This window comes from Sphaerodactylus townsendi, linkage group LG08 (genome assembly GCF_021028975.2).
Source record: "Sphaerodactylus townsendi isolate TG3544 linkage group LG08, MPM_Stown_v2.3, whole genome shotgun sequence".
Taxonomy (NCBI): domain Eukaryota; kingdom Metazoa; phylum Chordata; class Lepidosauria; order Squamata; family Sphaerodactylidae; genus Sphaerodactylus; species Sphaerodactylus townsendi.
In genome coordinates, this window is record NC_059432.1 from 30,788,857 (window position 1) to 30,804,552 (window position 15,696).

The following is a 15,696-nucleotide window of genomic DNA, read 5'->3' on the forward strand; positions in this document are numbered from 1 at the left end:
TTCGCTTATTTCTTTATTACTTTGGGTCTACATTAAGGAATGGGAGACAATGACATTTTTGGACTGTGGGTATTCAGGGGCCAAAATATTTGGGTATACCCAAATTCCCATAATATATATTATCATACTAGCGTGACCCGGCCACGCGTTGCTATGGCTTATTCTGATGAAATGGGAGAGGAACAGTAGCAGCAAATCAATTGCAGAGGCCAGCAGTACGTGCTCATGCAAACACGCAGCCTGATACTGTGCAATGCCAGTGATGTGTGTGCCTCCAATCCTTGGGGGGGGGGATGGAAAGGCACTCCTCGCACACATCTAGGCTAAATGGTCATGATCTTTTACCTGGGAGTAAGTTTGGTTGGTGGCAATGGGTGTTACTTCTGAGGAAACCCTCTGAGGGGTGTGACGCAGCCATTCAAAGTATGTCACAGTTGCTGTACTGAGCTTTCTGTACGACCCCTGCATGTCCATTGCTGTATGCCCCCTGCATGTCCGGACGGCCCCCTTGCCTCTCCGGACACCTTCCTGCATGTCCAGACGCCCCCCTGTGTGTCCGGATGCCCCCATGCGTGTCCAGACAGCCCCCCTGCGTGTCCCGATGCCCCCCATGTGTGTCCGGATGGCCCCCTGCGTGTCCGGACAGGCCCCCATGCGTGTCCGGACGCTCCCTGCATGTCCGGACGGCCCCCTTGCCTCTCCGGACACCTCCCTGCGTGTCCGGACGGCCCCCCTGCATGTCCGAACAGCCCCCCTACATGTCCGGACAGGCCCCCTGCGTGTCCGGACGGCCCCCCATGTGTGTCCGGACGGCCCCTCCGCGTGTCCGGACACCCCCTACATGTCCAGACACCCCCCTTGCCTCTCTGGACACCTTCCCCACTGCGTGGTCCGGATTGGCTCCGCTGCATGCCCAGAGCGGCTCCCTCTGCGGGTCGGGTCCGGCGTCCCCATGTGTGTCCTCGACAGGGGCCCCTTGCGCGGTTTCCTAAACAGGTTCCCCTGGATGTCCGGACGTCCCCATGCGTGTCCGAATGCCCCATGCGTGTCCGGACGGCCCCCCTGCATGTCCGGACAGGCCCCCATGCGTGTCTGGACAGGCCCCCTGCACGTCCAGACACCCCATGCATGTCCGTACGGCTCCCCTGCATGTCCGGACGCCCCCTTGCCTCTCCGGACACCTTCCTGCATGTCCGGACGCCCCCCCCTGTGTGTCCGGATGCCCCCTGCATGTCCGACGCCTGCCTCCCGGATGCCTCGAATGTCCGGACGCTCCTGTCTTCCGACACCTTTCCAGCATAACCGATGGCCCCTGTATGTCCGACAGCCCCTGCGTCCGGCGCCTCTGCGCGTCCGGCGCCTCTCTGCGCGGTCCGACGGCTCTGCATATCCGATGGCCCCCCTTGCCTCTCCGGACACCTTCCAGCATTTCCCGACGGCCCCCTGCATGTCCGGATGCCCTCGCGTGTCCGACGCCCCCTGCTTGTCTGGATATTTCTGCGTCTGACGCCTTCGCGTGTCCGACGCCCCTTGCTTCTCCGACACCTTCCCGCGGTACGATGCCGCTTCCCGCGTACGGATGCCCCTGCGCGTAATACGACGACCCCGCGCGGTCTGAGCTGTGGCCCCCCCTGAATGTCCGGACGGCCCCCTTGCCTCTCCGGACACCTTCCAGCATGTCCGGATGGCCCCCTGTATGTCCGGACAGCCCCCTGCGTGTCCGGGCGCCCCCCTGCGTGTCCGGACGGCCCCCCTGCATGTCCGGATGGCCCCCTTGCCTCTCCGGACACCTTCCAGCATGTCCCGACGGCCCCCTGCATGTCCGGACAGCCCCCTGCGTGTCCGGATGCCCCCCTGCGTGTCCGGACGGCCCCCCTGCTTGTCTGGACAGGCCCCCCTGCGTGTCTGGACGCCCCCTGCGTGTCCGGACGGCCCCCTTGCCTCTCCGGACACCTTCCTGCGTGTACGGACGCGCCCCCTGCGTGTCCGGATGCCCTCTGCGTACGGACGCACGTGTCCCGCGCGGTTCCGGATGGTGTCGGCCCCCGCGTGTCCTGGACGCCCCTTGCCTCTCCGGACACCTTCCTGCGTGTACGGACGCGCCCCCTGCGTGTCCGGATGCCCCCCTGCGTGTTTGGACACCCCCTGCATGTCTGGATGGCCCACTTGCCTCTCCGGACACCTGCCTGTGTGTCCGGATGGCCCCCTGCATGTACGGATGCCCCATGTGTGTCTGGACAGGCCCCCATGCGTGTCTAGACAGGCCTCCATGCGTGTCCGGACGCCCCCCATGCATGTCTGGACGCCCCCCCTGCATGTCCGGACAGCCCCTTGCCTCTCTGGACACCTTTCTGCGTGTCTGGATGGCCCCCCTGCGTGTCCGGATGCCCCCCTGTGTGTCCGGATGCCCCCTTCATGTCCGGATGCCCCCCTTGCCTCTCCGGACACCTTCCTGTGTGTCCGGCTGCCCCCCTGCGTGTCTGGACGGCCCCCCTGCGTGTCCGGACGGCCCACTTACCACTCCAGACTCCTTCCTGCATGTCTGGACGGCCCCCCTGCGTGTCCAGATGCCCGCTGCGTGTCCGTACGCCCACTGCATGTCCGGATGGCCCACTTGCCTCTCCAGACACCTTCCTGTGTGTCTGGATGCCCCCCTGCGTGTCCAGAAGGCCCCCCGTGTGTCCGGACGCCCCCTGCATCTCCGGACGGCCCCCTTGCTTCCTGTGTCTCCGGATACATTCCTGCATGTCCAGACGGCCGCTCTGGCGCAACCGGATGCTCCCTGGCGCGGTCCGGACGCTTCTGCATGTCCGGACGCTTCCTGCATGTCCGGACGGCCCCCTTGAATCTCCGGATGCCCCCCTGCATGTCCGGACGCCCCCTGCATGTCCAGACGGCCCCCCTGCGTGTCCGGATGCCCCCTGCGTGTCCGGACGCCCCCTGCATGTCCGGACGCTTCCTGCATGTCCGGACGGCCCCCTTGAATCTCCGGATGCCCCCCTGCATGTCCGGACGCCCCCTGCATGTCCAGACGGCCCCCCTGCGTGTCCGGATGCCCCCTGCGTGTCCGACGTTCCTCGGCGTCCGACGCTTTCCTGCATGTCCGGATTTTGCCCCTTTGAATTCCTCGATGTTCCCGGCGTCCGGGACGCCTGCATGTCCGACGTTCCCTTGAATTCCTCGATGCTCCCCTGTATATAGTCCGAGCGCCTTCGTATAACCGATGCCTTTACAGCCTGCTGGTCTCTTTGCCTCTCCGGACACCTTCCTGCGTGTCCGGACGGCCCTCCTGCATGTCCGGATGGCCCCTGCCTGTCCGGACGCCCCCTGCATGTCCGGATCGGTTCTTTGCCTCCTCCGGACACTCTTTCCTAGTGTCCGGACGCCCCCGCTGCGTGTTCGGATGGCTCCCTGTCATGTCTTGACTCCCCCTGCATGTCCGGATGCCCCCCTGCATGTCCGGATGCCCCCCTGCATGTCCAGACGACCCCTGCCTGTCCGGACGCCCCCTGCATGTCCGGACGGCCCCCTTGCCTCTCCGGACACCTTCCTGTGTGTCTGGACGCCCCCCTGCGTGTCTGGACGGCCCCCTGCGTGTCCGGATGCCCCCCTGCATGTCCGGACGGCCCCCCTGCGTGTCCAGATGCCCCTCTGCATGTCCGGACGCCCTTTGCATCTCCTGACGGCCCACTTGCTTCTCCGGACACCTTCCTCTGGTTCCGGATGCCCCCCCCGCATGTCCGGACAGGCCTCCATGCATGTCCGGACGCCCCCATGCGTGTCCAGATGGCCCCCTGCATGTCCGGATGGCCCCCTTGCTTCTGCATGTCCGGATGGCCCCTTCCTGCATGTCCGGACGCCCCCTGCATGTCCGGATGCCCCTCTGCATGTCCAGACGCACTTCGCCCGGTCCGGATGTTCCTGCCGTCCACAGACGCACTCTTCGCCTGTCTGGATGCCCCCTGCATGTCCGGACGGCCCCCTTGCCTCTCCGGACACCTTCCTGTGTGTCTGGACGCCCCCCTGCGTGTCTGGACGGCCCCCTGCGTGTCCAGATGCCCCCCGCACCAGATGCCCCTCTGCGTCACTGTCCGGGATTCTTTGTATCTCCTGATGCCGGCCCACTTGCTTCTCCGGACACCTTCCTCTGGTTCCGGACGCCCCCCCCTGCATGTCCGGACAGGCCTCCATGCATGTCCGGACGCCCCCATGCGTGTCCAGATGGGCCCCTGCATGTCCGGATGGCCCCCTTGCTTCTGCATGTCCGGATGGCCCCTTCCTGCATGTCCGGACGCCCCCTGCATGTCCGGATGCCCCTCTGCATGTCCAGACGACCCCTGCCTGTCCGGATGCCCCCTGCATGTCCAGACGACCCCTGCCTGTCTGGATGCCCCCTGCATGTCCGGACGGCCCCCTTGCCTCTCCAGACACCTTCCTGTGTGTCTGGACGCCCCCTGCGTGTCTGGACGGCCCCCTGCGTGTCCGGATGCCCCCCTGCATGTCCGGATGGCCCTCCTGCGTGTCCAGATGCCCCTCTGCATGTCCAGACGCCCTTTGCATCTCCTGACGACCCACTTGCTTCTCCGGACACCTTCCTTTGGTTCCGGACGCCCCCCCTGCGTGTCCGGACAGGCCTCCATGCATGTCCGGACGCCCCCATGCGTGTCCAGATGGCCCCCTGCATGTCCGGATGGCCCCCTTGCTTCTGCATGTCTGGATGGCCCCTTCCTGCATGTCCGGACGGCCCCCCTGCATGTCTGGACGGCCCCTGCATGTCTGGACGCCCCCCTTGTATATCCGGATGCCCACCATGCATGTCCTGAGAGGCCCCCATGTGTGTCTGGACAGGCCCCCATGCGTGGTCCGGACGCACCCTGCATGTCCGGATGGCCCCCCTGCGTGTTTCTTTAGCTAACCAGTGTATCTTTAGCTAACGTGTCCGAATGCCCCCTGCATGTCTGGACTGCCCCTTGCCTCTCAGGACACCTTCCTGCGTGTCCGGACGGCCCCCCTGCATGTCCGGACGGCCCCCTTGCCTCTTCAGACACCTTCCTGTATGTCTGGAGGGCCCCCTTGCCTCTTCAGACATCTTCCTGTGTGTCCAGACGGCCCCCCTGCGTGTCTGGAACCCCCCTGCATGTCCGGATGGCCCCCCTGCGTGTCCGGAGGCCCCCTGCATGTCCGGATGCCCCCATGCATGTCCGGACGCACCCTGCATGTTCGGTTGGTCCCCTTGCCTCTCCGGACACCTTCCTGCGTGTCCGGACGGCCCCCCTGCATGTCCGGACGCCCCCTGCCTGTCCAGACGCCCCCTGCATATCCAGACGGCCCCCTTGCCCCTCCGGACACCTTCCTGTGTGTCCGGACGCCCCCCTGCGTGTCTGGACGGCCCCCCTGCATGTCCGGATGCCCCCTGCATGTCCGGACGGCCCCCCTGTGTGTCCGGATGCCCCTCTGCATGTCTGGACGCCCTTTGCATCTCCTGACGGCCCACTTGCTTCTCCGGACACCTTCCTTTGGTTCCGGACGCCCCCCCCCCTGCGTTTCTGTGTTTCTTTAGCTAACGTGTTTCTTTAGCTAACGTGTCCGAACGCCCCCTACATGTCCGGACTGCCCCTTGCCTCTCAGGACACCTTCCTGCGTGTCCGGACGGCCCCCCTGCATGTCCGGACGGCCCCCTTGCCTCTCCGGACACCTTCCTGTATGTCTGGAGGGCCCCCTTGCCTCTTCAGACATCTTCCTGTGTGTCCAGACAGCCCCCCTGCGTGTCCGGATGGCTCCCCTGTGTGTTCGGACGCTCCCCCTGCGTGTCTGGACGGCCCCCTGTGTGTCCGGATGCCTCCCCATGCGTGTCCAGACAGGCCCCCATGCGTGTCCGGACAGGCCCCTATGCATGTCCGGACACCCCCGCTGCGTGCCCAGATGGCCCCCCTGCGTGTCCGGATGGCTCCCTTGTTTGTCCGGACACCCTCCTGCGAGTCTGGACAGGCCTCCTGCGTTTCCAGATGCCCCCTGCATGTCCAGACAGCCTCCTTGCCGTCCGGACATCAAGGGGGCGTTCGGACACGCACGGCGGGTGTCCAGATATGCAGGGGGGCCATCCGGACACGCAGGGGGGTGTCTGGACACAGGGGGGCCGTCCGGACATGCAGGGAGCATGTGATGCATGATTGCTTTGGTCACATCTATGTGTGAGGGCTTGAGCTGTGATGTGATGGTGGTTTGGGGTGGCTTGGTTCGGAAATCACGGGACTCCTTCAATATTCTTGTTTTTCAAACACGGTTTTGGGCCTCTGGTGCGCAGGAGAGCATGTGCCGTGTGATTTCTGTGGTCAAAGCTGTGGCTGAGGGCTTGAGGTGTGCTGTGATGGTGATTTGGGGTGGCTTGGTGCAGAAATCCCGGGACTCCTTCAATATCCCTGTTTTTCAAACATGGTTTTGCGCCTCTGGTTTGCAGGGGAGCATGTGCCACATGATTTCTGTGGTCAGAGCTGTGGCTGAGGGCTTGAGATGTGGTGTGATGGTAGTTTGGGTTGGCTTGGTGCAGAAATCGTGGTCATCCTTGAGGATTCCTGTTTTAAACATGTTTTTGCGCCACTGGTGTGCCATGGAGCATGTGATGCGTGATTTTTTTTGGTCAGACATGTGTGTGAGGGCTTGAGGTGTGATATGATGGTAGTTTGGGGTGACTTGGTGCAGAAATCATGGGTATCCTCAAGGATCCCTGTGGATCTTCATTTTCCCTTTTTCCCTATCTCTTGGTAACAAAAGCAATGTATGAAGTTTAATATGACTTCATTTTCCAAACAATATTTTGAGTGCAATAAAGCAGTTTCAACTTACAAAACACCTGTCAGATTTCTTCTTTATTTGTCCTAAGAACAGTACTTTTCTCAGAAGGTTTCTCCATCTTGTCTCTGCTGGGAGAAAACCACTTCCTGTAGTGTATTGTTTAAGTGGGAATGGCTCAATACCCACTCTTTGGGGGAACTTGTCAGTGTCTCAAATAACTAAATTCACTTAGGAGGCTTTTAGTGTTCTGTCTACACATTCTTGTGATCAATATTAGGCCATTACTTGGAGCTGCACCTTTTGACACCACTAATAATTTCTGGTGCTGAGTCTCCCCTTCAGGCATTGTTGTTCATTATAATGAACTTCTAAGGTACAAGTGAATTTTAATTACTCTTGAAGTATTGGTGTGAGCCAAGCATACCTGAACATTACTGAGCATCGGTATATAGAATATCATACTAGGATGTGGGAGACCAGGTTGCTATGAAAGCTTTCAAAGGAACCTTGGGCCAGTCACGTATTCTTAGACCAACCAACTCACAGGGTTGTTGTGAGGGGAAAATAGAGAAGAAAACAATGTTAGCTGCTTTGGGTCTCCATTGGGGAACAAGGCAGGTTATAAAAAAAGGAAACGAAAAAAACATTCTAATTTTTAATTTATTCAGGGGTTTTAATCTAATTTTGCAATTGAAAAGATATTTAGTAGGAAGTCTTATTCCATTTAGTTGGACTTACATTTGTGTAAACGTGTTTAGGCCAGTTCTGCCAGCATGAAAGTAATGTGGTATAGTAGTTAGAATTTCAGACTCGGATCTGGGAAACCTGGGTTCAAATCTTCACTCTGCCTTGGAAGCTGACTGGGTGATCTTGGACCAGTCACTCATTTTCTGCCTAACCAACTTCTCAGGGTTGTTATGAGGATAAAATGGAGAAAAATAAAATGATTTAAGCTGCTTTAGGTACCCATTGGGATAAAAGGCTTCATAGCAATGTAGTAAATGAATAATAAATACAGCCAAAGATAAATGACCATCTATTCAAGTTTCTGACTTGCTTAGTGTCTGTGCTAAAAGAGCATTTCAGCTATTCTGGTACAATATCCAGTTTACACATTGTTATTTTCCCAAGTTTTATGTTGGTCATAGTATTGAAAAGTTCTTCAGTACTATTTAATTGTTGCTCCTTATTTTTTGTTACATGAACACTTAGAAAGGCAGTTTGTAGCTCATCTACTTTAGAATAACCATTTATTTAATTTCCCATCTCATTTTCTTTAATGGATATTACTTTCATCCTAGTATTGCTCTTTCTCCTCTATGTTGTAATTGTAAGTTATTCCCGATCACCTTTTTGCTCACATTATTGGAATAGGGCCAGAATTGTTATTATTCCAGTAGCAATGTAAAGCAAAGTTTGAGGAATGTTTTTGTTAAGCATTTTGTGTGGGTAAATACCAGAATATGTATATGTGGTAGAACAACCCCACTGACCTGCAGGCCTAGTCTTGTATTGCCCTTCAAGTAGTCTAGGTGCAGTGGTCATCTCTGCCTGGCAATGATCCATTCTGCGCAGCAGCAGCAGCAGCAGCAGCAGCAGGAGGAGGAGGAGGAGAAGAAGAAGAGTTGGATTTGTAAGGAATTGTAAGGAGACTCAATGGGGTTTACAAACTCTTTTCCCTTCCTCCTCCTCACAACAAACACCCTGGGAAGCAGGTGGGGCTGAGAGAGTTCCAAATAACTGTGACTAGCCCAAGGTCACCCAGTTGGCATGTGTTAGAGCGTATGTAATTTTATTTGTTTCCTTTCTTTATAACCTGCCTTTTCCCCCAGTGGGGACCCAAAGCAACTAACATTGTTTTCTTCTCTATTTTCCTCTCATAACAACCCTGTGAGTTGGTTAGTCTAAGAATACGTGACTGGAAACTTAAGATACCTTTGCAGGAAACATAAGATGCCTCCTGAGCTTTGCATTCCACACAGCCAGGCAGGAAATGTCTTGCAGGTGGCATAGGAGAAAAAGGTGCACTTTGAAGCTTTTTTAAAAAAAATATGTGTTGAGCAAAAATAAAGTGTCATAAGGGCATCTTGGGAAAGAGGCTGTGTGGAGTGCCTTCCCAGGACACTTTTTTTTTTTGGCATCTTCTGGATCTTATTTCAGCTGTGTGGAAAGGACCAATGTGTCACTATTTTGGTTTTCTCAACATTAGGAAAGTGTTTCTCTTCCTCTTTTGGTACACCCACTGCGCTCACCTGGCATTTGAAGGAATGACCAAGTGAGAGGACCATGGATCTCTGCCTTCCTCCTCTGCAATCCTGTTTTTAGCTTCCACTTCATGCCAGCATCTCCTGTGACTGAGTATGTAGTTACTGCTTGTGCACCACTGCTGTATTAACAGCTTACCAGCTCTCCTTTCCTGATGCTGATTTAAAATAGTGTGCTTGAATGGTGGAAGTCTGCTGTATTAACAGTTGTATTAACAGCTCTCCTTTCCTGATGCTGATTTAAAACAGTGTGCTTGAATGGTGGAACTCATAATAGTTACTGGCATTAAAAGTTAAGAAACATCTATATATATAAAAAGCAAACAGTGACTTTGTTAGTCACTCCCTAACACCGAAACGGCTGGACGGATCGCCCCCAAATTTTCACATGACGTCCCTCCCTGTTGCGGGCAGGTAATCGGATCTTCAAATTGCTGAAAGTCCATACCTAAGCCAGGTAAAACGTATTTTTCCTGGTGCACCAGGCCATGAAGCTGTTTGTGTTTAACTGTCACCCTTAGAATGTTCATGCAGCCTGTCTGTGGCCTGAGGGCTTGGTATGAGGGCTTAGGATGTTCGCGCAGATGGGCAGAGATGAGCGTTGAAAACAGTAAATAGGTAACACTGTTAGGTAATATGAGTGGAAGTGAAACATGTACACACTTTGCCGTGAGAGACGTCAGGTGGGGTTCCTTCCCCTCACACGCAGGTAACTTTCACTCTCTGTGCCTCACCCACTGCTACCACATAACACACATACTCTCATACACATCCAGCTCATCCTCACACATCTCACTCTGCCCTCCCTCACATCCAACCACACCCACTTCCTCACCCACATTCACCACAGCTCTCTTTTACTAAAAGCGAGATGGAGTTTGCCTTTTTCTTCGAAGAAAATCCGCGGGGCGGGGGCGAACCAACACTACTGGCTCCGCTTCTTTTGCACATGGCCCTTTAAGAACCAAGGGATCTGGCCTCGATCTGAGCACCTCACCACCCTGCTTCTGCTGCCTGACTGGGATAGCCAGCTTGCCCCAGTTCTGCCTTACCCAAGCCGGGACTGTGCGTGTCAACCAGCCTCATGGACAACAGGATTCGCACTCTGGACAGTTCTGTTGTGGAATGGGAAGGGTTACCTTATACTAAAAAAAACAAGACAGCACCATATAACGATGTGAATTGAAAAGGGAAAGAGGGATTCCATTTGACCACCCCAAAAGGCTATGCTGTGGATCATTGGACCTGCATGGACATCTGTGTGGGTTGCGGACTGTGATGAGAAGGACAAGTGCCACAGCAACGTGTGGCCGGGCCCCGCTAGTTTATTATAAAGAGAATGTCTACACGCATACTCTCAAGCACAGCACTGATTGAGCAAGGGGTCCAAAACAGAATTGTAAACTTGCAGTTCCTCAGCACATGCCCTAGTTTAGCTTATTCTAAGGCAAGTGGCGTATCTGCCCAGGGACGGGGGGTACCCCTTGTCCCAGGACGCCACTAATCTGGCCACATGGGGGGCACAAAATTGTCCCCCCAATGACTAGTTCCAGTGCAAAGATGACAAAGCAGCAGGAAGTCCTGCTGTTTTGTCGTCTTCAGGCTTCCTCGGCCCCACCCACGTTTGTCTCCAGATGCCATTTCCCCCTCAATACACATCTGTCTAAGGCAGACTCTTCAATTTGGAAGTCACACTATTTTAAAAACTTTTCATTACCTTGGAATCTTTCTTCAGGCATGCAGCCCTTCACATGGCAATGGCAGCTAGCAGGAACACAGCTTAGTCCTAAATGGAATCAACCAAAGAGAGGCCTTCCCACTGTGTGCAAAAAAAGGTGCCCACCTTTGCCCACCTGCTTGTGAGTTAAAGGAGCCTTTCTTCAAGTGATGGAAAGTGGGAACCAGCATTTTTGTAGTGGTTTAACAGGGGCTTACAAACCTAAAATGGTGCCCAGGGTGCTGTGCCCCCCAGGAACAATCCAGGGTACTGTGCCCCCTCACAGCCGCACCCCTTTTCCATCAAGATAGGGGTGCAGTTTAACATCAGTGAACAGGGGTGGCCCTGCTCTAATTTTCATGTGGAGATTGGGACTGGGGCCAGCTGAGCCTACCCCTTCACCTCCATTCCTCCCTCCCCTTCCTCCCAGGGTAAATTGGTCATGACCAGATGATGGGCCCCCATTCCTTCCCCTCTCCCCCTCCATCTCCTTCCCAAAGGGTAGATGGGCCACAACTGATAATGGGCCCCCTCCTCTTCCTCTCCTTCTCCCCTGGGGTGGCTGGGCCTCGACAAAATGACAAGTCCCCTGGGCCTCAACAAAATGACAAGACCCCCCACCCCTGATCAAAGCGGCAAGGGCTTATTTGAGCCTGAATTGAGCCAGACTTGGATCCGGCTTTAAACCTCAGGCCTCCAACTTACAGCTTAGTCTGACCTCAGAGCCTATCCCCCTCTAGCTTCATACTGTTGGATTCATCCAAACTCCATATTAGGTTGGAGGTGGAGCTTGGAGGGTGGAGCAACCAGTATAAAACTAGAGGGGACAAGTGCTGAGGTCAGTTTGAGCCCATTCTCAGTTAGGCTTGGATCTAGCTCTAAGCTGCAGGCTGCATCGAAGCCAGACTGAGGACAGGCTCAAACAGGCTCTTTCCATTCCACTCTCCATATGGAGATGAGGGTGGGGTGAACCCTGCTCGCCAATGTTCAGCTGTACTCCTACCCTAAACTCCACATGGAGTTACTGACTGGAGTGCATTTGGGGGGTGGGTGCAGCTAGGAAGTGGTGCCTGAGGCTCCCTCTAGGTATGTCCCTATTTTTAAGAACAGATGGCTTCTAATCTGGAGAACCAGTTTTGATTATCCCACTCCACATGAGTGGCAAACTCTTATCTGGTGAACTGGATTTGTTTCCCTGCTGCTACATATGAAGCCTGCTGGGTGACCTTGGGCTAGTCATATTTCTTCTAAACTCTCTCAGCCCCACCTACCTCACAAGGTGTCTGTTGTGGAGAGAGGAAAGGAAAAGGAGTTTGTAAGCCCCTTTGAGAGTCTCATTACAGGAAAGAAAGGGGAGAATAAATCCGAACTCCTCTTTCTCCTCCTCCTCCTCCTCCTCCTCCAATTGTCTAGCATTTTAAACCTCCCCAAAATCTCTTCACTTCTAGGTATCCTTGTCTCCAAAGAGAGGTGTGAATTGACCATCTAATTGTCTTCATCTTAGGAGGCTATTAGCATTTCTAAACCCTGGCTGAGTGCAGCTTGATTTTCCCCCTCCTGCCACTTCTCTGCTAAGAGAGATAAAAGCTTTTTACAGCTAAAATGAAGGTTTCATATAGTCCAAACCTCCAAATGCATTTCTCCACAGTATAAATTTATGGATATTTGTTAAAAGGGTTGGATATATAGACGTATAAGCAGTCCATTTTGTCTCCACTTACCACATTTACAATATACCTTTTTTACTTCACTCCTGGTATCAAGAGGCTTGTTGGCATATTTTAAACAGCACACAACTGGTATGTCCATATAATCTGTCTCTCATATGTTTCATCTTGTCCCCTTGGTTAACAGGGAACCTGGGTATTGTGTATCATGAATGTGATTTTGGTAAATGACGCTATAGGAATTGGCAGCACGTACTGGAAAAATCCACAAAACATCCAATTGCTGAAAATGGGTTCTACATTTCTTTGAAATTCTCATTGAATGTTGAATTCCAGTCACTTTTGTATCTCTCAGTCATCTTTGTAGATTAATGTAGTTTTGAGCCATTTTTTCCAGTTGTAGTTCAGCACAGCTACCAACTATTATAATGAAACAATCTCTCCAAAGGTGATAACATGGAAATTTATCATTTTTCTTCTCTTTCAGAAACTTGTTCCAACTAATGTACCTATTGGCCAGAGTGTGGCCAAATAGTTTTTTTTGAAAAAAATGTATTTATTCATTATCATGCTATAACTACAACATAATTCAAATGAAATTGAAAATGGAGAACAGTGCTTTTAAAATTCTATAGATGGAAAGGGCATTTGTTCTTTGACATAAATATGCTATCCAGTACTTAGTCCATTAATTTTTGGTTTAGCTTCTTGTCTGATTAGTGTTGCATTATTTCAGAATCTGTTAATAGCTTTCTCTTCTCCCCTGAAATGTTATTAGACTTAATGGTGCCAGTCATGCATCTTTTTGTCTTGAAATAGAGAACTGCTTGATATTTTTGATGCATTTTCTTTTTAGAAACTGGCATTGGTAGTACAATTACTTATTTCAGTTTGTATAAGGAGATTTTCTTTCCCTGTTGCTTCTTCATGCCATGACTCAGTCTGATTCTTCTGTTTACAGGCATCACCCTTTGTTGGCTTGCTCCAAATGTGATTGCTGATGCCAAGTGATATGAAAGATACTGTCAAGAAGGGTGTCTAAGAAGTGAGCAGATGTCTTTTGGTGCATACATGCAAAGGTGATAAAGCAAACAGCCAGCAACCCAGGATACAAAATCTTTCCTCTATAGGAAACTCTTGTACAAACAAGGAAAGGCAGCTGCCTCCACCTAAGAGTAAAAAGTGAGTTTTTGATTTTCTTTTTTCTGTGTGTCCTTTTTAAATCATCAGTTTGTTGCAATTTTCCGCCTAAGTGAAAATTCTGGGTTTTTGTGTTTATTGAAGTTATAGAAAGTTGTGAATCTTTTTTTCCCTTCCCATTATTAGCAAGCTTCTTTGAAAAGTCATTTTATACCTAACATTTCGATAAATAGCTTTCACTTGTAGTGAATTCACAAGCACACACATTTGTCATGCAAAACTGTTACCCACAGCCAGGGGTAACTAGAAAGTGATTTCAGAGTGATTTCAGCTTTGTCAGCAATGAGCAATAGTGATTTCAGAGGCTCATTCCGCACACGCAGAATAATGCACTTTCAAGCTGCTTTCAGGGCTCTTTGAAGCTGTGCGGAATGGCAAAAACAGTTGTGAAAGCAGCTTGAAAGTGCATTATTTTGCTTGTGTGGAATGAGCCAGAGTGATTTCAGCTTTGGCAGCAGTGAGTGGATGCAGAGGCAGGCTGCCTTCAGAGCAGAGGTTCTTTTATTGTGATTTCAAGCTCTTTCCAGGCCACACAGTACAGAACGAAACACAGCCCTTCTTATACAGTTTTTCACCTGATCAGAGGAGGAAGGGGGCAGTCCCCTGCCACATAATACAGACAATTTAAAACAAAGAGGAGGAAGACAGTCTTTTGTTTTTGCTGATGGGATTAAGTCCCCTCTAAAGAAAGACTTAACGGCTGCCAATCTTGGTTTTCTTCTAGAAGTGGAAACTTCAATAGTCCAATAGGTGCTTGAGATCCTAGAATTGGAAAAAGAACTGTGGTCAATAGTCCAATGAGCGGACTTCTGGATCCTGAGAGAGTAAAACTTCAAACAGTCCAATAAGCAAAAACAGTGACATCCTTTGTTAGTCAAAAGGTCGGTGCTTTTGTTGAGTGAAGATGGGATTACCTGGGTGTTGGTCCAGACTGAATTCCAGGACTAGTTTCCTTGTCCCTTAATATCAACCTTTCTGGCCATTGCTTTGGCCATCAGACACAAATTTCAAAAATAACATTTCTAAACTTAAACGTTAGGGAAACCTTAAAGGATAAACACATGTACTTATACTTTTGGGCAAGACTTTACAGATACTTATTGGCATGACTTTCTTAAATCTAACAATAACAAAACCTTAAACTAACTGAAGAACCCAACCAAACCAACATCCTAAACTGCAGGCACATCACAAATTCAACTTAAAAGGGGCCTCCAATACATCCCAGAAAGGCACAAACAAGAGGGAAACCACACAGCATTGGCACAAACATACACACGCGCTCTCCGTGAACCTCATGGAGGCTTCTGGACAACACTAGTCTCTTTGCTCTGATCCTTAGCCAGTGTAGTTCGGTGGCAGGCTCAGGAAAATATTTTTCCTATTTTCCTGCTGGTTACAGAACTGTGGCATAAATTAGCAACTGTAAATGTGTAAAAATGTCATAGATCAAGCCCTACTAGCAGAAAAATAATTTATTTTGTATTGTTGCAAATGTGTCACAATGGAGCATCAAGTTTGGGCAGAAAAATGCCTAGGCAAGTCCTAACGACAGTATCCAGTGATTAGGTACAGTCACATCAAAAACATTTCTGCTTGCTGTTACACAGGAGCAGCAGTGGCGTAGGAGGTTAAGAGCTTGTGTATCTAATCTGGAGGAACCGGGTTTGATTCCCAGCTCTGCCGCCTGAACTGTGGAGGCTTATCTGGGGGAATTCAGATTAGCCTGTACACTCCCACACATGCCAGCTGGGTTAGTCACAGCTTCTCAGAGCTCTCTCAGCCCCACTTACCTCACAGGGTGTTTGTTGTGAGGGGAGAAGGGCAAGGAGATTGTAAGCCCCTTTGAGTCTCCTGCAGGAGAGAAAGGGGGGATATAAATCCAAACTCCTCCTCCTCCTCCTCCTCCTCTTCTTCTTCTTCTCCTTCTCCTTCTTCTTCTTCAGGTATCAAGTGAGTCTGGAGGTGCACTGCTGTATTAATATGTTCCATTGTGAAGATTATAGCAAGTTGGGTTAGCCTGCTGTCAAGAGTACTCCCACAAGCTGTCTGAATG

The 15,696-nt window shown here is 52.1% G+C and overlaps 1 protein-coding gene across 5 annotated transcripts in view; it reads left to right on the forward strand.

Moving 5' to 3' along the window:
* The window catches only part of PCDH15 (protocadherin related 15), a 904,280-nt gene that overhangs the window by 116,308 nt on the left and 772,276 nt on the right, over positions 1 to 15,696 (forward strand). For all 5 annotated transcript variants that reach the window (XR_007245346.1, XM_048507034.1, XM_048507035.1 and 2 more), the window contains exon 2: positions 13,402 to 13,622. The gene's annotated coding sequence lies outside the window, so the exon portion shown is untranslated. The remainder of the gene's footprint in view (positions 1 to 13,401; positions 13,623 to 15,696) is intronic.